General features: G+C 38.1%; 1 protein-coding gene and 1 long non-coding RNA gene across 17 annotated transcripts in view; one reads left to right on the plus strand and one right to left on the minus strand.

Annotated features, from left to right (window-relative positions):
• HDAC9 (histone deacetylase 9) overlaps nt 1–24,162 on the minus strand; it is a 970,134-nt gene that overhangs the window by 274,639 nt on the left and 671,333 nt on the right. The window lies entirely within an intron of this gene.
• Nucleotides 6,834–24,162, plus strand: part of LOC143651486 (uncharacterized) — a 57,353-nt gene continuing 40,024 nt past the window's right edge. For 2 of the 6 annotated variants that reach the window (XR_013159978.1, XR_013159975.1), the window contains exons 1-5: nt 6,834–6,935; nt 16,640–17,060; nt 20,580–20,610; nt 22,527–22,641; nt 23,832–23,965. This is a non-coding gene — a long non-coding RNA (uncharacterized LOC143651486). The remainder of the gene's footprint in view (nt 6,936–16,639; nt 17,061–20,579; nt 20,611–22,526; nt 22,642–23,831; nt 23,966–24,162) is intronic. The other 4 variants (XR_013159983.1, XR_013159992.1, XR_013159997.1 and 1 more) reach the window with 4 other exon arrangements.

Consider the following 24,162-nt stretch of genomic DNA (forward strand, 5'->3'; position numbering starts at 1 on the left):
CCACTTATAACTTTATGATTTCTCTGTTAATATATCAGTTATGATATTATATCATTAACATAATGATATTATGTTATCAACAGGTTTTTTAAAACCTATGGGTTCAAAGCACATCACAAGTTTGATCAAGTGAGCAAGATCAGAGCTCTTGTTGAATCAGGCAGTCCAATTTATACTCTCACCATTCAGCCCAAAAAAGCATCTTCCTAAAATCAATAGGTGATTCCACCATGATATATCACCACCAGTCTCCATATCCAATTGGTTGTGTGAATGCACGTTTGAGGAAGCACACAGACCAATCCTTAGCACCTTTTAAAAGAAAAGGTGAATGTAACAAACACCTGCCATGGTTGGTAGGAGCTGGAAATCACCGTTTCCTCAAAAATCAGGCCTATAATGATAACACTATGTTGTATTTGCTAGGATGAATGTAACATAATACATTTTAAAATATTTGGTGTTTTCATAAACTTAAAATCTAAATGATCATGTTTCACAATTCCAAAAGTTGTCCCAGTTTTCTCGTTTTACCAGATCTTCAATGATTTTATCTTCTCCAAGACTGTTTCATTTGTCACAATTTATTGCATTTAAAATGTTTATTGACCTGTATTTTCCCATGCTGAGCTTCATAAAAGTAAAACAGGTTTCTTTATAAAAATTCAAAAAGCGATAAAGCTATAGCATAGTATTATCAAAGAACCTTAAAATATCCACAAAGAACAAATGGCTAATATAATTAGACAATGCTTAACAATTTAGTTTATGATCTTGTTTGATATTATATGGTTTTAGTATAACAGATTTCATTTTAAACAGAATCAGCAAAGACAGAGTTCACCTACTAAAATAATTCCTGCTTAAAATAATTCCTGCTTTGTATGAATATTTAAGTTTTCTGTCCCTGAAAAAATATTAAATACAATTTTTACTACTGCTACTGAAAACTACATTATATTTTAATATGAACCTGAAAATATAAAAAAAAATTATAAATAAAATGTTGAGATTATAATCAATTATCAATAAAATGAACTATATTTGATTGGTAAAATATTCATGAGTTGTCAATACTTAAGAGTTTACTGGTCTTAGTTTTCATCTTTTTAGTTCCTCAGTTAGAAAAAAAAAATCAAATTTTCCAGTGTGAATAAAGGCACAAAGAATTACCATTCTGAGATGGCAAGTAAGCTTGTTACTGGTTATACCTGGTGATTTTAAACCATTCTTTTAGGAGCGTAGTTATTTCTAAACAGGCATCACAGTAAAACTAGCAGAGCAGGTATTTTACAGTAGTTCAACGGGCTGCTATTTGCCCATAAGCTGATTTCACACTGCACAGCCCAGTCCTTGCCTAAAGGGTGGCATGTGAAGTAAGGTTTGTGGAGGAGGCTGTTGAAAGCGATAAAGAAGAAACCCGTTAAGTGCGCAGTTAATGGAAGACTATGTTAACTATTTATATTTGCTTTTGACTTCGTTTTCTAGGCTATGTAAAATACCACATAATTTGTTAGCTTAAAGAACAGGAATTTATTGGCTCACGATTTCAGAAGCCAGAAACTGACATCACGCCAATGGCTAGAGAGCCTGCTTCCTCGTGGAGTAGGGAGACTTCCTGCTGCCAAGCTCATGCTCCTATCACGTGACATCTCCTCCCCTTTCTCTTCCGGTTCTGTTGCCTACTGGCTCTGGCTCCTCCCCTGCAGCTGGCTCCTCTCGTGGCTTTCTTTCTGTATAAAGCCTCCGTTAACAGCTTCAAGGCTTCCTGGTTCTATGGTGCCATACCGTAACTGAAAATAACATCTTCAGGAGGTCCTGTTTGCAATGGGTTTTTACCCAAAGACTTAAGAGTAAGAACTTGCTTTTTTCTGGAATGTGTAACTCAACCTACCACAATCCTGAAGACAAAAGGAATCATGAATCTGTTTTAAGAAGTGGGAGAAGCATGATTATATTGGCATTTAAAGAGGACGTAGGGGTGCTTGAGGTTCGTTGAGTTGGGAGTCAAAGGCTGGTAGTGGGCAGAGCTGGGGGAGGCATTACCTGCGGGTCAGCCACACACCCTTCATCCTGCCACTGGCCCTCTACATGCGTTGTATATTTGCATTGTTTGATAAGCGTTTGGTTTGTGTTTGTGATATTATCTGAAGGAGAAAGGAGGCATTCTGGTAAGAAGTCAAGAGATGGGAAAATATGGGAATGGAGAATAGCAAAAAAAGTCTGCCATGTGTTTGGCCCCATTGAATGGTTCTGTGAACTCCAGATCAGGCCTTCAGAAAAAAATGAAAGAGCTGTTTTTATATGAGATTTCAGGCATGAGCAATGTTTTTGGGGACCTCTTGGCAAACTCAGACACAACGTTTGAAGGAGGGAATTTTTCTCATTTCTGGTGGAAAATGAGAGATGACACTGAGGAATAACTCAGTGTCTCTCTGAGGAATTTAAGTATTTGAAATCCTGGAGGCAGCAAACAAAGTGTGGGATATAGGAGCAGATGTGGCAGATCATGGGCAGGAGATGGTGGCTTCCAAAAGAGCACAGTTCATGAATGTGCACAGGAATCCCCTAAGGAATGCACAGAAGTGCTTGAGAGACAGTGACTCAGGCTCTTGCTCTAGAGTCACTGTGTTAGTGACTATCATGACAGGAGAATACAGGTGATTGAGACTAACGTGACCATATCTGTGACCACTAGCCAGTCACATGGGCAGATTAACAGGTAGAGCCAACAGGATTCGATGATTTGGAAAGAGGTTCTTTCTACTTGGGGAGACAGTGGGCACCATGATGAAGAACATGAGCTCTGAAATGGGACCACTTTCCATTCATCACTCACCAGCTGTGCAGCACAGGCAAGTGACTTGTCGAAGCCTCAGCTGTCCCATTTTTTTTTAATTTGTAAATTTTGAATAACAGTAACTAGTACATTGTTATTTTTATCAAAATTAAATGAGATGATCTACTTAATATATTTAGCACAGCACAAGGCACATGTTAGGTACTCACAACATATTAACTATTAATACTATGGCTGCAGAGTATTCAAATTATGAGTAAATGTTAGGGAGGCCTATTTGTATTCCATTTTGAAATGTATATAATTTGCAATTGTTACTTTAAAATTCATCTTTATATACATGCATACATAAGTGCCCAGTCTTTGCTGCTGAATAGTAGAACAATTAAAAGTACCCCATTGACTTTATCCTTCTATTCCACGTGCTTTTTGTTGTTGTTTTAAGTTGGATTGCTTTCTTTGTTATTGGCATAGCACATAGTTTCTCACTTTGCTTAGCTAATCAAAGCGTATTTGATATACTTTCAATTTCTAACTATGAATGCCCACCCTCTGTTAAATGAACATTCATATCAACATAGACATTCTCCCAAATATTCTGATTGCTGATGGGCTAATATTCTGAATATTTAATCCCTTTTAGACTTTGATTAAAAATGAGTTTTTTTCCTATTAGAATATGTACGTGTGTGTATACATATAATATAATATGCATGTGTGTATTCATATATAAAAACATATGTATATGGGTGTGCATGTATGATATTAGCATATGCAAACAGTGGTTTGGAAGTGAGCTTAAAAACCTGCATTCAAGATTTAGAATAATTAAATAGATATAAAATAACATAAGGTGAAGTATTAATAAATTGTGATTACAAGTACTCAAACTCTTTCTTCCCTGACATCTCTCAGGACCCAGTGTTGTTTTAGAAGGGCCATTGCAGAATCCTGACTTAAGACTGGGGAGGGATGGGAAATAGACTCATAAGGCAAGGAAGGGGCCTTCTTACTTGCATGATAATCCCTTAAATTTCCCCATTAGATTTTAAACCTATGAAGGAGGAAAGCATATCTGTTTTGCACACCATTAGATTTCTCAGTCATAGACTGAAGCATAGCCAAGTGTGTGTTAAATATTGTGGAATGAGTGTATTAATTTATAATATTTGTGGTTTTCAAAACTTTGTCATTTATTTAAAAATTATAATATAATTCTTTAAAAAAACCTTGTTAAATATATATCATTTAACTATTTAAGCCATTTTCCAATGAGAAAACTAAGTTTAATAATGGGAAATTGACCTGAACTGAAACAAGGTCCAGGGTTCAGTTTATCTGCGTGGGATTCTGTTTAACATGTCTGTTATTTTCCAAAAATATTTCAATGATTTAGATACTTAATGTGAGAGTGTACATGTGTACATATGAAGAGACAAAGAGAAGGAGAGAGTTTTTATTGTTTGCTTGCTTGTTTGTTGTTTGGGGGGTGTTCCTGCGTTCCACCTATCCCAGGAGTTGGTTTTCCACGGTCCAGTGACTGTATATTTGGGAACATCCATGGAAGCTACTCTTCTTCCCTCCACCTAGCATCCTTTCAGCCCTAGAATCTTATCTCCCAATTCCCCATCCTTTGCCAAAATCTCTCGTTATTCACATTCTCTCACTACCTCCTCTTCCTGTTTTATTTCTGTCCGCCGCCAGCATAAACTCCATTGTTTCTCACTTCAGGCACACAAACAGTAGTGTTTCTGCAGCCTCCCACCTCAAAAATCTGCAACCTTATGATCAACCTTACTATTTGTTTTCTCTTTTTTAAATTACAGTTGCAGAGCGCTGCTAGAGCAAGCCACATACATGGTCACACAAATAGGTGCCCATCATGAAAAATCAGTGTCCAGTCCCAGCTGCCCACTCAAGGCACAGGGCAATCTGCTGTGTGCACCAAGCCCCCTTCTCCCTCGTTCCCATCAGCAGTCCTTCCACTTTTCCATCGTTCTCTGTAAACCCTTGACCCCACTCAGCAAACGACCTCACCTTCCACTTCACAAAGGAAGTAGAGGCCAACAGACAGCAACTCCCTCAACTTCCTGCCCCCTTCTCTACACTCTTATCAGCACCCACATCCATCCTTACCTCTCTTCCTCATTTTTCAGTTGAAGCAATGTCTCTCCTCTTAGCTAAAGCTAATCCCACCACCTGTGATCTGGATTCCATCCCCTCCCGCTCCTCAGGGACATGCTCCATCCATCATCCGTGCTCCTCCTGTATCTGCAGCTTGGCTCTGAGCACTTGCGTGCATGCTCTCTCTCAATCTCTCTCTCTCTCTCTCTCTCTCTCTCTCTCTCTCTCTCTCTCTCTCTCTCCATACAGAAAAGGCTTGGTTGCTTCCAACTTAAACACACACACACACACACACACACACACACACACGCATACTCCTTTCCCCTGCCTGTCTTCACTTCAAGTTATTGCCAAAACTTTCTCTTTCTTTCTTAGCCAGACTTCTTAAAAAAAGTTTTCTCCTGATTTAAACAAATAATACATGCTCATTTTAGAATATTTACAGAACAAAGATTTTTTTAAAGAAGAAAATAATGATTGTCCTTTAGATGCCACCACCCAGAGATGACAACCGCTAATATTTTATATTGCTTTTAAAATTTTGTTTTCCTCTGCATATTAAAAATGGATATAATGCTCCCTAAGAGTTTGTATTGTCTTGTCACTATGATTATTTTTCCTTACTCTTAAAAACGTGTCTGTTAGTGGTTGTTTATTATTGTATTATATCTGTAATAATTTAAATACCTCTTATTAGACTGTTAGACTTTTCAGTTTTTCTTTTCCATAAGTAAACATAAACATGCTTCTTGAAGGCAAATATGTATTTTTTCTTTCCTCCCATTCACGTCAGCCTAAGACAATCTATCTTCTACTTCCACCACTTGAAATTTCTCTCATTAAAGTTACCAGTGACCTCTTTACCAATGCTAAAAGAGGCTTTTCTCTGTTTATTTCATTCAACTTCCCTGAGGTACTTGATATCCTCAGTGAGTCTCTCCTTCTTGAAGCTGTCTCCTCCTCTGACTTCCATGAAATCCTCTCCCTGTCCTCCAGACTTCTGGTTCCTCGCCTTCAGCCCCTTTGCAGGCTTTCCTTTCTCTGTTGGCTTTTGAAAGTTGGCTTCCCTGGAGCACTACCCCTAGCTCTCAACAATGCTTTTTCCACACTTTCTTTCTAGGGTAGTCAGTGCCTCCTCATTCATGTTGTAATTCCACATTTGGGTCCCCAGCCTAGACTCTGCTGGTAAGCCCTGTCTGCCTCTTGGCCATACACTCTGAATTACTGTCCATTTTGTAAGCTCTTATGGCATCCTATATCTAACTTGATCATTCATCACTTACAATTTCAACTGTTGGCTGACTTGACTCTCTCCAGGGATTTGCAACCTATGTACTGTTGACTTGTGGGGCCAGATAATTCTTTCTGGGGCTGGCCTGTGCACTGCAGGATGTCGGTAGCATCCTTGGCCTCTATGCACTAGGTAACAGTATCATTCCCCACCCTCATTCCTGAGTTGAGACTATCAAAAATGTGTCTAGACTTTGCCAGATATTCCTTGGTGCCAAAACTGCCCCAGGTTGAGAACACCTGGACTGTGAACTTTGCAAGGATATAGTGTGTATTCATCCCTTCTGGCCAGCACCAGTCCAGTACCCATAACCAGCCTGCTATAGGAGATGTCGAATAAATAAATGGACCAAAATAGGAGGCAAAACCAGTAACAAATAAAAATTAATAGCACCGGTCATTTTTTTTTTAAAGCACTCAATTTTTATTCTCAAAACATTGAGCACATATTATTTTACTAGCAAGTTTCCTTGAACCATGATAAGTATTAAAAATCAGTGCAGTCCTTAATCTCAAGGGGCTTCCAGTTTTTCAGGGCATAAATGGGTCAGACATGCAATCAACATGCATATGGAATGTTGGCGCTATAAATAGAATATTTAGATTGCTGTGGCAACTTGGAAATTCTAAGGCTGCTCAAAGAGAGAAAAGCAAAAGGATGGAATATACAGAGGAGGTAGGGCTTTTACTACAAGAATGAAAGACCCAGTTAGCACAGAAGGTAAGAGGGATGGGCGATTTCCAGTCATGTGGGAAAGACTGGGAAGAAATTTCAACAGATGGGTCAGTACTTAGGTCTTTTAAGGATACAAGTCTGCCCAGACCTCAATGGGAGGATACCTTTGAACTATGGGATTACTTTAGCAACTAAGTGTTCGTGTTTTACTCTATTGAAAGACTTTACACCATCTACAGTTCTAAGACTATGCTTTTTTCAATAAGCATATGTATGTGTGCCCAGTTAATCTCTGGAATAGAAGGCAAAGACCCAGTTAAGCAGATATGGGCAAATAGGTGGAATGATGTTCCTCATTGTACCTTGGTGTTTCTCAGTCTGGGAAAGTTTGCCAGCCCAGGGGCATTTGGCAATGTCTAGAGACATTTTTGGTTGTGTGGGCTGGTTTGCCATGGCACTTAGAGGGTTGAGGCTGGGATGCTGCTAAATGTCCTAGAATACAATGGGGAATCACCAACAACAAAGAATATCTGGGATGGCATTTTGAAATATCAATAGTGTCAAGGCTGAGAAACTCTGCTCTATCTCATGCTTGTAGCCCACAACAGAAAGTAGCATGTCAGAGGATCTAGCAGTCCTACACGTGCCTATGTAATTAAGAAAGTAAATAAATAAAATCCCACTTAATGTCTTTAAACATAGGATCTCACCAGATTATTTTATGAATTCTGATATAATACTAGAGCTATTGGGTAACACATTTAAAATATACTGAGCAAAATAAAATATATTATTAAATATAATTTTTGCTTATTTTAATTTTTTAATGTGGCTACTAGAAAATTAAAAATCACATATGTGACTCACATTTGTGGCTTGCATTATATTTCTATTGGATGGTCCTTATCAATACTATTTCTTCTTCATATCCATAAAACAATAAAAATTCCATTTCCTATATACTGTTGGAATCTTTTTAAAACAGATGACTATTGGTATTTTATTCTTTCCCTCTCTATCATAATTTATTATTTAACTAGTAGTCATAGGTAGGCTATATGGACATTGTTGTTGTTGTTTAAATTTGTTTATTATCCAATGTGTATATGCAAGAGAATAGCTCTCCTGTTTTTTAGCTCTTTAAAGGCAGACTTTGAGTTTCTCATCAGTTATTAGAGTCACTTACAAGTTTAGATTTTGAGAAAATTCTTGATTTTATCCTTGCACCAAACCCTATTTTTGTCCTATTTTGGAAGTAACTAAGAGGAATAGGCTATCTAGGTAAGCATGGCATGTCAGACCCAAGATTGTGGCAGTCACTGACAATGTAGTCAGCTGAGGAGATTTCAGATCTGCAAATTTTAGAGTTTTGAGAGGAGAATGGATCGCAGTCAGGACTTTATGTAGTACATGGAAGAACACTGAATCTCGCAGTCACAAAAGGTAAGGAAGAGCCCATGGTACTTCTCGTATTTCTTGATAAGGAAGGTCCCAAGTCCTCCAGAGACAACAGAGTCCTGGAGGAAAAGTATGTGAGCACACACGAGTAGCATCGGAGCTGTGCCTTTGGACCTAAGACTCCTTTTTGTGAGTGTGCCAACTGAAATCTTGTCAAATCTTGTAGGCAGGCCAGGCAGAGCACATAGGTGCCACGATGTCCCCATTACAGCAAGGACATTCCTGGGCTCTCCAGAAGGTCTACCAGCAGGCACTTGCGTGATAGCAGGCATGCTTCTTGTTGTGAAGGGCTCGTTTGATACTGTTTTTCTCTCGGTCCTCCTCTCTGGGCCCAGCACTGCCATATTAGTCAAGGCAGGACAAGGTCAGGGCTTAGTGTAGGATCTGGTTGTGGAAAGACACAAAAGGATGCTGCTAAAGTTAGTAATGGACTGAATGTGTGGTGGACAAAGCGGAGACAACGGGGGACCAGTCAGATCACACTTGCCTTCTGCCTGGAAGAAGTGGGCACATACAACACTCAAGAACAGAAAGATCACAGTTTTCTTCCTTTTTGTTTCCAGACCTGTCCAGTAATCTCTCTTCATTGTTTTCTTCCCCACTGCCCAAGTTTGGAATCCTAGTAAATATTATATAGTGTTTCATGCGTTAGCCCACTGTTTAAATAAACTAGACAATACTAAAAAGATAGAATTAGGAACAAGGAAGTTTATACCCCAGAGGTATAAGAGTAGGTAAGAGATTCAGACAGAGAAATGCAAACTTAGATTTATTCTAAAATATCGCTATCTTCTTAAAGGTCAGTTATTAGTCTACATACTCAGAAATCCACCAGTGGCCTTATTGCTAAATTAATTATTTGAGGAAATAGTTTTCTGATCTATGAATAACTATGACAATCTGATGGAAATAGGAACCAGTGATACAATTATACTATAGCTTGCAAAATATCACACTACATTTTTGTTGTTTTGACTGAGCTGTTCAGAATTAAATATATTTAAAGTGTTGTTTTAAAAAGAATGAATATTAGAAAATCAGAAAGTGTTTCTTTTTTTAAGGAAGGATTAGATATTATAATCAGAGAATATGGTTTTCTTTGATTAGATTTGGAGAGTTTTAGGAAAAATGAAAATGAAACAGATTATGAAAAGGTCATTGAAACATACTATCTGTTATACAATAGATATATTTTTAATAGATAAATACAGAATTATTATAGCATTTCTCATTTAAATGGAATACTTGTAGGATTTATTTAGTATGTGCAGATTTTAAAATACATAATTGTCATTTGAATGGCATAAGGTTAAGATCCCTGTGGGATGTGAGAATTTCAAAAGATGTAACTTTTCTTTATCCTTATAGCAGGAAGTGCATACCATTACGAATGGATGTTTCACGTTAGGCAACAGCTTACTAAATGCTGAGACAAAACCCGAGTTTTCATTGCAGAGAGTAAAATGTGGCAGAGACTTTTGATAAATGTCAGAGTAAAATGTTAATTCTAATTGTTCCGTCGAGTTGTCCTTGGTTTGTGACAGGTTTGTTACTCTGCAGATTTCCGAGCTGCCACCTCCCATGCGTGGACTTCACCCTGTGAAGTTACCCAGACACACCCCCTCTCCGCCTCACCTCTTTATTCCTAATTAGCTTGCCCCTGGGTTCTCTCATGATGGCGTTATGGTTGTCCTAAAGTGTTTTTTATTCTGGCCCACAGTCAAATTAAGCCGTCTAATGTTTAGCAAAAACACAAGTGTAAGTCAGAGACAGGGCAGAGCCGAGCAGGCTGCTCGGACTTGACTCTGGCCATTTCAGCCTGCCCACCTTCTCGAGGCGCTGCAAGCACCTGTATATCCAAAACCCCACTCAGGGCTTCTGCTTTTGGGTTTTAAGTTCTCGTTATGGCCCCTGGGTTCTTTTCCTTGAAGTAATAATAAGCACCAGGCGGCAGAGTCATCAGGGTGTCAGTATGGAACGAAAGTTTGCAGACTTTTGAAAAAAACAGACAGGAAAGTGGGAGAGAAGAGAAAACAACCTTGGACAGATGAGATGGGCCCCGGCGCCAGCAGCCGGATCCTCTGCGTGGGCCAGTGACACGCAGACAACCCACAGCCACGCTCGGTCTCCTTCATCGCTCCCATGCGGGTGCCTGAAGGGCAACTTACTGGAAAGGTTTCAGCTGCATTGTAAGTAAACAGCAAGAAAAGAGTGAAAGAGGGAGGGGAAGCAGCTCACACTCGCAGAGACTTCCTACATGCTCTGCGTCACTTAGCTCCACGTCATCCCTATATGGGGTCACAGAAGAGTGGAGGATATTGCTCAAGGTTATATGGTAAATTATATGATTATAACAAAGTCAGAATTTTAACCCAAGTCTGCCTCCAACATCCATGCTCCTTATTCTACCCTCTCTCTGGATGGATTTATGGAAGTCATGCTGACAAAACTGCACAGATCTCTGGAAATCCAGGATGTCTTTCGATGTCCAAAGGGTACGCCTTGTTGATGTTACACGTGACCTATGTGTGATACTGACAGATGCCTTTATCTGCAAATATCATCCACTTCTGATGGTGAGAAGACTATTTTAATTATTTTGAGTTTTTAAAAAATTCGGTTTTAAAGCAGCATTGCATTTTATACTGGCCAAACATGCATCCTTATATGTGTATGTATTATATATCTAAGTGCTGCTAATCAGAAGAATTTATCCTTAAGAATCTGCCTTCATCTGAAAATACATGTAAATTCTAATCAGGTTTGTTTCAGATTATTAGGTGAATAGTAAATTATTTTTTAAACAGATGGCATAACAGGATAAAATTGTGAGATAAATAAGAGAATTAAGAAATGTCTTTGGCAGTTTTGTGAATCACATGCACTCATTATTCCTCTAAATATCTCAAAATCTCAGAATGATGTACCAAAATGGGGAAAAGTTCTCATTATCTCAGAGAGTTTTCTTTTCCTTTTCTAGCTTAAAGACAAAAAATCAAACATCGCACCATGGCTCCTTTCAGAAGTTAACTTCTATATATTCAAGTTCATTGATTCTAATAGGAACTTTGCTGCAACATAAATGTAGCTATCACAATTGTAATTGGGTCCTGTACTTGTCTTAATTGAAATGGATGCCAGAAATTAGGGAGATGGTGGTGGTATAATGTAGCAGTAAGGGCCACCACTGAATCATGCCTTCCCATAGGCCAGTCCTTGGGCCTCCTCTCCCACACTGACGCTGGGCTTGGCCATGTCATTTGCTTTGAGCAATGGGACAACAGCAAATGTGACATAAGCAGATATTTGGAAAGTGCTTTTCCTTCTGGTTGCTGGCAATCCATGTGCCACCCATGTGAGCATGGTAGGGCTGGCTCCGTAGAGGACAGAGGCCATGTGGAGAGAGGCCCCAGCATTCCCTGCCACCCCAGCTGACCCTGGCATGTGACGTCCATACTGGACCATACAGGCCCAGCCCAACTAACTTAGACCAGGAAACTGCCCATGTTCATAAGAAATACCTTTTTATTGCTTTATGCCGCTATGTTTTAGGTTGCTTTGTGATAGAGCAAAAGTTAGTTAACTCGATACTGTCCCTCTAAAACCATAACTGTAAGTCTAGCTAAGGTTTGAGGTGACTAAAAACTGTTACTGATGCTGAGAAGTGATAGACAGCCTAACTTCTGATCTCCTCTTATTGGGCAGATCCTAGAAAAGCAATCCCATTTCCACCAGTCTTTCTACAAAAACTCTGCAGGGGGTAGTGAGAAGGTTTTAAGACAAAATTAAGACAAAAGGCACACTCATCCATTAGGCTCTCTGTATGTCCCAGAAAGGCAAAGATTTAAACTCTCTTCTTTCTCCTCTCTCCCTTTTTCTCAGTTTTACAGTAAAGCATCATCCAGACCTCCTAATTACTCTCTAAATCCTCAAATTTTCAGAACTGTTACCTTGCCAAAGAGGAGAATTTTTCCTTTCTTGAAGGCTTCCAATTAGCTGACCCATCACTTATCCTGGTGATAACATTGTCCATGAGAATTATGCCCTTAAACAGATATTCTACCCAAGGTACTTGGCTATTCCCCAATTATATACTTTTCTCCAATTTTGCCAATTTAAAAGTATTTAAATATTAATATTGAGATCTTCTCTGGAAAATTCTTGAAAAAGATGTAAGGAAGAGGCTGTTATATATCCCCTTCCTGGTAGACAAATGGGAGTTAGAAAGAATTTAGTTCTGTAAAATAGCAATTACAGAATTGAAAGAAAACTATAACCTAAATCTTTTATATTTTAAAAGGTGTGGCCAGAGCAAATAACTCTACTTGCAGCCCAGAGAATGGATGAATCACATTAGCTTCATCAGCAATTAAACCATCGTAAATTCATAGCATTTAAGGAATTACTTAAGTGACATATAAGGAATTACATATAAGGAACATAAAAGGAATTACTAAGCAACAAGCACTAATTCAGTTCTTCATATGCCAATGGAACAAAATCGATTTCTCCATGTCTTTATGAGAGCTAAAGCTTAAGAAAGTCAAATGTGCCTCTTATGGTCTTAGAAAGCATTGAGATTAATAGTTTCAATTATGTATAAATTGGGATAGATTTAAATTTTTGCCCTCAAAGAAAATTCTCAAAAAGGGCATGTTTGCGCACTGTCAGTAAAAAATTAATTTGCCCTGAAGAGGACTCAGCACTGAAAGAATACATCTCTCTTTTTTTAAACTATTATAATTTTGAAATAAAAAGCTGTTATCCAAGAGATGTCCTTAATCTAGTGGGAAGTAGGTGTTTATGTGCTAGTGCCCTTCAACATGCAGATGGAATAAATATAGGGAAAAGTGTCAATATTAAATTTTTTAACAGAACATTTTCTTGTGGATTTAAGGGTTTCAATCTCTAGCTGTCTACAGAAAATCCTGTCAATAAATTACTATGCCAGTACATAATAATCCTTCACTTCACATTTCTAGTTTATTTTCAGCTTTGTGACATTTTAGTTGTTTTTGAGAAATTATTTTCTTCTCAACTGTACCATATGAAGACTTCAGACATACAATGAAATTTAGATTTAGTGAATTTTTCTCATTTACACAGTCACAGTTCAAGGTGGGAGTTGTTATATTTGAACTTCCTTCTTCAGATAATTTCTTTCCCTTGGCTTGTGCTTGCAGATGAATGTCACAGGTAGACCTATCCAAAAAAGGAGGGGCCGTAGCATGTACTTGAGCTTCTTTGGAAACCATTAAACCCCAAACACCTAGGGATTATATTTATCAAAATTAAATGGATTATTAACATACTGTTAATGTTGTTTCTAACTATGTATTTGAAAAAGCTTAGCAAAATTATTAAGCATAATGTGGGAAAGGGCACAATAAAAATGGTGCTCAATGACCACTGCTGAGCGTGTAAAATTATTAAAATATTTCTGGAAAGCAATTTGGCCATTATCAGGGTAAGAGCCTTTAAAAAGTAGCTGTAGTACAATCCATTAACTTCACAACAGATGTGCCTTAAAGAAAGCAGCAGGCACAGAGATGTTCATCTCAGCATTGTTTATGATAGAATAAAAAATTATAGAGAAGGAGAAAAGAAGAGGGAACAAACAACACATTAAATGATAGGAAAATTACCACATCATGGCCTGTACGTATGTAAATTCATAGTTACCAATATTTTCAAAGAATGTTCAGGATCATGGAAAAATGCTAAAATGTAAACTAAAAAAACACTTTAGAAGATTGCACATTTAATTTGAATTCAATTTTGTAAAAATTCTACATATTTTATATATGAAATAGGAAAAAAAAGAACTCTAGAGAAAATTCACCCACATATTCAAGATTATTATGGAATTACAGGAGACTTTTATTTCCTAATTTTAGTCCTCAGTAGTATTAACATATTTGAAGAGTATTCAAAATATGAAATAAATTAGTATGGCCTGGAAACCAATGGTGAGTATCTTAATATACAACACAATATTCTAAGAACCATTCAGCCATATCAAAAATTTACATCCATTATAGATAGTGGGCATTCCCAAAAGTAAATTGGTGACGTGTTTGTGACAGTAATAAAAGCACATCTGATTTTTTAAAATAAATAATAGATGAAATTCCTGAAAATTCATGCCACACACGTATCTCCAAAGTTTTTAATCATGTCCTTCTACACTGATTTTTTTTAAATACACGCTTTTTACTTGCATTTAAAATCTCTAATTAGAAACATACCAGATTGGTACACCGTGCTTTCTAATACTCGACATTGTCTCTGTTTTTTTCTGTCTCCTCTCTTTTAAGATTCTAAGGCACAGAGATGGTAATAAACTATTTAAAGGCAATTCACTGAATCATTGGAATGTTTGAAAATGCTACCCACTACCCAGACTTCCGGTCTGAGTCAGCACCCTGGAAATCTATGTATGTAGTCTCCCGCTATTGACTATGCAGGAAACGTAAAACATAGTTATGTTGGGAAATGCATTTTAAAATAACAGCCAGCACTGGGCTTTAAGACCTGCAGCAGAAGTCTGCGGTCTCAGTGGTGGCATAGCTAGTTGACACATTTACGGGGCAGCCCCTGTACAACGAGACGCCTGTGTCACTGCAGTACCACAAATTTGTGTATGCTTTTGAGTACACATTCTAAAGATGAATTCTTGTGCTCTGCAAAAAAAGTAATCTAGCAGATAAGGTATAAATGGGAAGATAACTTTTTCCTGAGGAATAAGAGAACTCTATAAAGCTAGTCGGTCACTTTTCAGCCTTACTACATGAAAAATACATGCATTTCTCGCTGAAATATTTCACAAGCAAAATGCACTTGGATTTTTAGTATCTAATGGGATACAAGAATAAATCATGAATATCATAACAGAAAAATAGAAAGATCAGGGTTGCCTCCACCTATTACTGACCACTGTGACCTTTCTGGAAAAAGTCACTTCCATTGGACAGGGCAGTGGCCGCAAGGCAGCAAAACACCACTCGGAGTAATTCTTTACAGATGCCAGGAACCGGAAGTTTCAAGGGGAAAAATGAAAGCCATTCACTCTTCCAATGACATAGGCCTTTGATACCACAAAGCCATTTGGGCTAAGAGCTCCAAGGTCAGGAAGGCACGTAAAGATTGGTGATTAGGGAAATACTATATCAGCAAAGTGTGGCAAGCTATTAAAAGAAACTATAGCCTTTATGATTGTGTCTCTGAAGCTCCCCGGGGCTATTTGTATTAGATATTGAGTTAAGCATAACTTATTTAGCCCCAGCATTCCAGAAAACATTTTGATGTCAGCTACTGCAGGAAAGTAAACACAAACCAAAGGAGGAAACTGAGCTGATCTCAAACAGATAAAAATGGTGTAATTTAATTTTCTGAACCCGGGCGTTTTAGAGCATTAAGAATGAGGAATTTTCAAAAGGTCCTTTCAACTTGAAAAATAAAGTTTATTTAGTCAGTCAGTGAAGGGAGGTGGGAGGTAGCACTGGAATTACATGATTGACTCCTTGAGACCATACTAAATTCTGATAAAAATGTATATATTTTGCTGTCTTTGGTGAAATGTCCTCAAGGGTACAATCTGCATTTAGACTAACAGGTTCCGTCCTGCCACCACGACTTTAATAATCACATTTGGTTCATTCAGCTTCTCATAGGGGGTCTAATTTTAATGCTATTCCTGATATCATTGGTTCAGATAGTGTTTAAGGCTTGCCACACACTTCTGCAATATGGAAATTCTTTTTGCTGAAGACCAGGGTTTATTAACCACACTCATTTAGTGAGACTCAAGCCTAAAATGAGAACGCTGGCAGTATGCACGTAACAAGAAATCTATTTACTTCCACTTTGATTCACAGAAACGAATGTGTGAACTCTGAACTCTTGGCGCAGGCCAAAATCCCTGAGAGGAATTGCCGCACAGGTCCTCTGAATACCGGGGGAAGCTGGGTGACACGGGGCAGACAGAGGCCACCTTACACACTAGGCATATCATCGTCTAGAGACGACGCTTCCCAGGGTCTTAACACAGGTGGCATTGCAGTTGGGACGTGTGGGAGAGGGACACTTTTCATCTAGACACTTCCTTTCCAGCCAAAGGAAGATAATTGTTGTCGTCACCATCTTTGTAAAACAGCAAGGTAATTTTCAAGGGAAAAACTCAAAGGAAACATGCAAAATTGTTAAGAGGGCTTGCCTCTTGGGGGTGGTGTTATGGCTGAGTTTTCACCTGCTTTTCATATTCCTGTCTGTTTTTGCCACATTTCCTGCAGATTATGTACTCTTTCTGATTAGAAAATAAGAGAGGAGGGAATCACATAAATGAGTGGGAAAAAATGCCTTCATTCTGCAATGCTCCTGATCCCATCCTGCAGAGGCCAAGCGTGGTAGCACCAACATGTGATCCCAGAGAAGCTGCTCCAGGAATTCCTGACTGCTGAAGGGAAGCTGCTAGGCCCACCTCAGGAGGAGAGTCTTCCAAATTCAGGACTTTGGACTTCAGATGCATTCCTCGGGCAGTTTTTTACTTCTAGCCCAATTCTAAGAACTTAGGTTTGTCTTCAGCAGCAAAGGAACTCTTCCTGCGCCTTGAGTCACCCCTCCCCCCGAAAAGTGTGTTTGTTCGTTTGTGGGAAGAATAACGCCAGCAGGTAACTTGTAATCATCGTATCTCCTGTCTGCTCAGTGCTGAGTGTGAGTATGTCATGGTTGCTTTCTCCACACTTCGTTCTGAATGATCACTGCCCATGCCAGACAGTTATTAAATATTGTGAATGTCACCCACAATTGTATAATCATCAAATGTCTCATTCGAATAAGAACGATCTCACATTAAATGCTATGGTGACCTTGTCACTATAACTACATAATATATAGCAGTGTTATATCATACTAATTAATAATTACAACCAATTAGAACATTGTTATATAATTATGTAACTACAATACAGGGTTCTTTATTTTGTGGTGAAATTTAAGATAATTTAATTACAGTTTCACAGCCGATCCATTTCAGCGATTAGTTTCAAGTAAAAGTCAGTTTGGCTTAAAGAAGTTACTGTTATGAAATGCTGCGTAAATGTACCCTGTTAATGGTCACCAGCTGATTTGAAAATACAAAGGAAAAGACAAAAATGATATTAAAAGCAAAAGCATCCTATCACATTGTGACTCTATGTTCCACAAATGCAGTAAAATGTTTTGACAGAAGATATCATTGATTTTAACTTTTGAAAATGAAGTAACAGTTTGAGTGCACTCAGCGGAATAGTCATATGTAAAATATTCACAGAAAACATTTTACTATCTTGGTCCATAATATTCCAAATGCTACCAAGAAAAAAAATTACGGGAGAAAACTATGGTGCATTGTCCTTTAGATACAGATTTTCTCAAGAAAAAGGAATAACCCTAAATTTGTGAATTTTTTTTTTTTGGTTGTTAAAGAAAGTTCAAGTGAGGATAAGCTCCTTTTGGGCAGTCATAAACCACCCATTCATTCTAAATTTAGAATACCAAAGGACACCAAGGACTACAAACCTGACACCAAGGTTAAAATAAGTCCCATATCTCTAACTTGGGCAACAGTTTGCAAACACCAGAGAGATTATGATGCAAACTGTCTGTTCATTCTTTCACCATGGCTTTCCAAGTCCCATTTGGTCACCGAAAGTGTCACTCTGCTGTGTACACCTCCTCCTGTGTATCTCCAGGGCAGCCAACGCTCTTTCAAAATCAAATGTATGAAAACATTAAGGAAACATGGACTGTGTTGTGTAAACAGCAATCATCTACTGTTGCAAATTTTATGTCGATATTCTTTGCTAAATCAATAATATGGCAGAAAAGACAGGGACACTTAGAATTACCCCATGATCCAATAATAATTTAACATGCATTATCTTGCTCCTTCCAAAGAGTCCATTTCCATACAAATACGACATAAGGCTTTTGTCTTGAATGGTGAGCTGCTGAAGTCCATAAACAGATGCACATTCTAATGGTGCCATTGCATTGCCCTATCATCTTAAGGAACACCTGTTGTGAGTTGTATAACTAAGTTTCCTCTCGTGGTCTTGGCTCAAGATGTATGCTTCCAAGATGCTCTATGCTGCCTGGACTCATTTGTTTAGAATAACGCTTACGTCTCATTTCTGTCCTCGCTAATCCCATGCAGAAAATCTCAGCCTAAATAAAATCGGATTTCCTTAGATAAAGTATCAAAAAAGCCTCGGGTTTTGATAATATTGCAAAAAAAAAATCATGCTTATGAAACATGTCATTTAGAGAAAGCAAGCAGAGGGGAGAAAAATCAAAGATTTTCTTTTATTAATACTTTTAAGTAGCAAAGAAACTCTCTTGACGATAGGGCCCCTTTGAAGATAAAGTTCCATTTGCATAAACTGGAGGGGCCTCTTTAATGCCCTTTTCATTATCTTGACTCCAAAGTGACTGATGTCAAGATCAAGGGGTGCAATCAGGGTAGATACACTCCAGGACACCACGGAGAAATAAATCAGCCCATCCTCTCCACCCAGGAGAGTCCTGCTTCGCCAAGGGGATCTGTGAATCGCCTTTCTGAAGCAGGAGGCCAAGTTCCATGATTGTAAGGGCTGACTCTCACCCCTTAGAAGTCTCTCATTCTTTAAGTTAATTGGGTGCCCCACATCAGTTATCTAATAGGTTAATGAAGTTTGGAGATAAACCAGTTCTTGACCATTTCTTGCCCTCAGAACACTCCCAGGACACCAACCCCATTCAGCCTTTTATCTCATTCTGGGAAAGAGAGAAAATGAACCCTGAAGAAAATGAGATAACAGCCCCTTGCGCCTTAGGTGAATGTGGTATGGGGAGAGGAGGGACAAAGAAAGGAGGAGAAACCATCACCTTCCCGAGATCCTATGAGACAATTAACCCTTGCCTACTCAATCCTTTTCTCCCTCTGTATTTCGTTTTCCTCATGGTGGGCCTCTCCTTTGGCTTTTTCTTGACTTAGCCTCAGTTATGTGATCTGTTGCATGATGCAGCTGGTCTATTCTGTCACCATAGGTATGGGCAAATTAAAAATGTCATCATTTGGTCTGTTTTTCACAAGCTTGACTTAGGTCTCTTTTCACTGGCAAAATACCAATGTGAAAACTATAATTTATTATGGTACCAGCAATTCAAGATGTTTTGCTTGGATCCCGTGTGAGCAATCCGTTACCAACATTCCAGCCGGTTTTGCTTTATTTGGCTACTAGTTTACTAGCCTCAATTACATTCTCTAAATCTGTGTTTAAAAACAACTTAACAACACTTTGATTCTGTTTGGAAAATAGTTAGTAGTTCCCCTTACTAACACACAGCAACGTTTTAAATGTGGTTTCTAAAATGTCATTTTAAGGCAGATGACAAAATGCAAATGACTTATTTGGTAATCCTTTAATTTTACACATACTCTTTTGCTGGAGTTGGTATCAGAGGCCAGGAATACATAAAGAGGTTATTTTGACTAAAGACACTCAAGTGGCCTTGAAATTCTAGTCCCTATGAAACTGTGAAATGTGTAGCTGAAAGCGCCCAGCCTTCCTGCTCTGTGAGCAGCCCCTACTGGACAAGTGCTCGATTTTGCTAGACTATACTCCCTTCTCTCACCCTCTATTGTGCAGAGGGTTTACCATTTTTCACTTTACAAGCCAGTTATGTCACCTTCTTTTCTAATATTGAATGTCTTGGTGAAACAGACATGCCATATTCATCGTGTAAAGATACACTGACCTTCTTAAAATATGAACAGTATAATGTTTACACAATAATTCAAAGTCTTAATCTAGTCCTCCCTCTATGTTGTTTTCGGCCCATATTAATAATCAAAGAATGTCTTTAGTTGTAATAGGTGTAGCTAATAATTCCAATATCTGTTAGGAAAATGTTGCAATAATCTAAATTTTACAAAAAAGAAATTAAGCTATTTTTTGTCTGGCTTGGTTTTCTCTCCTTTTAACAACTAAGTGGTAGATATGACTTTATCCTTATTTATTGTCCCCTATGGGTCACAGGGCTTAAATAATATTTAAGTTAACCCAGTTTTCATTCTCAATTGCTATTTAAAAATAAATTAGTATACAAAACGCCACATTGAAAACAATTTAATGGTGGCTACTGAATGTGAATATTTTCTTTCACTGCAACCATCTGACTATAATGTAGTTTTATTTATTTTTTTTTCAGAAAAAAATAGTGGAACACAAAATATCTATTTGTAAGTACCCAAAAGATGCACTTTCCTTTTAAAAATAAAGTATAAATAGAGACTTTTGTAGATTGCTTGTGAAAGACACCAGATTGTCAGTTCTGGACACTTTAAGTGCCTTATTTATTTACAAAACCAGCAAACAGTCAAATGTAGCCACACCACACAGAGAAAGTACTGTATACAAACCAGATCTCCATTAGTTTTCTATGGCCCAAGAAGTCTTTTTAAGAGAGATTACCAAAGAATCCACGTTTGATTCAAGATAAACAGACTTAGACCAAAACCTTTTTTTTTTTCTCCACATACCACAAGGAAGTTAAGAGAGATGGTTTGCTGTTGGTTACACTTAACTTCAGTTATATTTCACCTCAGATGCAAGGAGCTAAAAGCTTATTACTAATGACCAAGGTCAGTGTTTCAAAAAGTATGTTCCATGGAACAGTAATTCCACATTTTAAAGACATCAGGATCAACATTTTTAAAATGCGAGACTACACAACACTCAATAAGTTCTTTTGTTAGTCTCAGGACTTTTCAGAGCTGTTCATTTGTATAGTACATTGGAAGTCTCCAAAAAACTCATGTAGAATGCAGAATTCCCCAGAATCATCAGATCTGAGAACAGAAATTTGGAATAATGCTTCAAAAAAACATATTTCAGAAAACTCTCTCATAAGTCATCCCACCTTTACTTTTGTGTATGCTTAAGGAAAGTGGTGCTTTGTTCCTTTCCAACCTACAGTTACCATATTGAGCACCAGCTCAGCAAATGGACCTGAAATGTGCTGTCTCTTCTAACTTCAATCCAAGGAGATAGGTGTTATCTCCTGTATGAGGAACTTGAGACCCGGAGCACATAGTAGATCTCAGGGCAAATAAGTGGCCAAGTCACCCAAGCCAGCAGGACCCAGACACAAGCTGTGCTCACTGCAAAGCACATCCTGTTTCCCTTAGACTGCTGTGCAAACTGTTCTCTGGGTGAAACTTTAGTGGCTTCTCTGGTATGCCAGGTCATGTAAATTAATCATGGATGAACATGTTCTGGCCCGCACTGGCGATCCTTTTTACTACTGTACAATAGGTTAAATTTAAATTCTCTCTAGCATGTAAAAATTGACATATTTAATGCTATCTTATTTAGAACATTATCCATTCTAAAGGACTTGCATTTATAACATGCAGAGTAGAATGGAGAAGACATACATGTTAAAATACTAATTGAAGATAAATTTGGAAATAACTAACAATAATTTATGTTAAAGAGCAGTCAGAGGTCAGCATTCACATTAGAATTGTCCATTCCTACCTCCCCTTTACCCCCCAGCCAAACACTAACAAGCCAGAAACCACCAAGCAACGTGTTCTTCTCACAGTAACAAGATACTGATAGGCCATGGGAGAAACACCATATAACTTAGTTTTACACTGCTCACTCCACTCTCTCTGCTCTTTAGTACTGAAATGAATGTAAGACCAGAAAGAACAATGCAAAGTGACCCACAAATCCACCAGAAAAGTTTCTGAAAAACATATGCAAACTTCTGGATCATTTTCTGTTAGTAGTAATTGGAACACTTTAAGTACAGAAATGGCAGAGAATTTCTATCAGGAAACAAAAGGCAAATCCCTCATGTAGAAAATGAGTTTGAGTGCACAAATTTACCTCAGTGGTCTGTCATTTTCTGAAAGTACTGTCCTCAGACACTTTTTTTTCCCCTCATTAATTATATGGGTCCCATTCACAGGTAAGGAAGGATCTTCCATGCATGTGTGAGCATTGCAAACCAAATAAAATTGGCATTTTTCTCAGAATTTTCAGATATACAAATATATCACAGGAACCTTTAAGAAATAAATACGCATTAAATATCTGGCAATATCAGTAAATCTCTCCCTTTTTCTCCTATAATTCCTTCATGGAGAACTGCAATCATATGACACCAAAACAAAATGAAATACGTTATCATCAGAGTGAGAGGAGGCAAATTCTTCAAAGGATAATTAAGCTACTCTCAAAATGGATACAACTTTTAAGAGGTAAAAAAAAGAAAAACTAAAACAATAGTGAACTGTTGGTTACAGGCTCTAGATCTTTTTTTTTTTATTAATTAACGGAAAAAAAGAAATTAACCCAACATTTAGAAATCATACCATTCTACATATGCAATCAGTAATTCTTAGTTCTGTACCTGATCCTATCTTTGTGGAACTTTCAAAAGTAGTTTTTCTCTAAAGAATTACAGTTTTCTCTTTTTACAGATGAAATGAATACACACAATTTATCCCAGCAACACTTTTTGAATGAATGATACTGTAGAGCAATTTGATGTTGGTGACATAAGCAAGGGGGTTACTTCTTATGTCCGGACCAGCAGTGAAAACACAGAAAGAGTTCTTAAGTGAGACGATGCACGTACACAGCCTCCTCCCAACCCCAAAGAAAATGCCTGAAGGGAATCATTATTCCACAAGAGAGGGATTGATTTAAAAGTTGCACTCAGAAACATTTTTTTTCAGTGTCACTCTGCAACGGAGAGTCAAAATTTAAAGATAACTGCTCCAGATCAAACAAAAATGAAATGCCCCAATACTTCTACCATAAACGTGTGAACCGTTACAGGATATAATTTGTAAATATTTGTGTTTCATAAATGCAAAGTGCAGCCCCTATATCGCTGCACATTATTACCAATTGCGTATTTCCACGACGCGTACTCAAATGCGACAGTGCGCTTTAGTTCACATCTAGCATTTGGTAATATGAAGTCTGAATAAAAACCTCTTCAGTTACCATCAGATAAGGCAGCTTTGCAGAAAGGGCTGAGGAACAGGCAGTAATGTGCAGGCTGGGACTCAACCTGCGGGGCTGCTCACCAGGCGTGGTGCCTCTTCCCACAGCCACTGCCTCCTTTCTCCATGCCTGTAACAAGGGCGCCCAGGCCATTTGATGAAATACCATTGGATGTCAATAAATTGGGATTTAAGGTGATAAAATTCCACGTGGAAGAATGTCTTCTATACATCCCACTGGAATGTGTGTCTTCCCTTGTACCACAGATGCAAGAACAAGATTCCATTCCTTAAGAAAATGTAGAAAATTTGGTTTATTCTCTCTCCCCAGATAGTTATAGTTGGCCAGTATATCAAAAACACTTATTTTAAGCCAACCGCAGCCACAGAAAAATATACCACCAACCCAACCAATGATATCCTGTCTAAATCAAAAGGAAAACTGGGCTGCTCATGACCTAATGCCCGAAGCACAACCTGCCCTGTAAATCCATCTCGCTAAGCACTGGTCCTTTTGTCGCTGCTGCCATGGGGGCAGAAAACTGACTACAACCAACTCTGCCGTAAAACTGTAAGTGACAAAAGCTTTAACCTTTCAATGAAGGCTACTCCACAATTCTCAGGCACTATCCTTGGGTTAAGAGAACTGTCAATACATTTCTAAAACACTCCTGATGGGGCCTTATGGTTATAATTATTTTTCTTTCTTGCTTTCTTTTGAATCATTCCAGTCTGACCTTTTAGATCCTCTGCAGCAATTACCATTGA

This window comes from Tamandua tetradactyla, chromosome 1, assembly GCF_023851605.1.
Source record: "Tamandua tetradactyla isolate mTamTet1 chromosome 1, mTamTet1.pri, whole genome shotgun sequence".
NCBI lineage: Eukaryota > Metazoa > Chordata > Mammalia > Pilosa > Myrmecophagidae > Tamandua > Tamandua tetradactyla.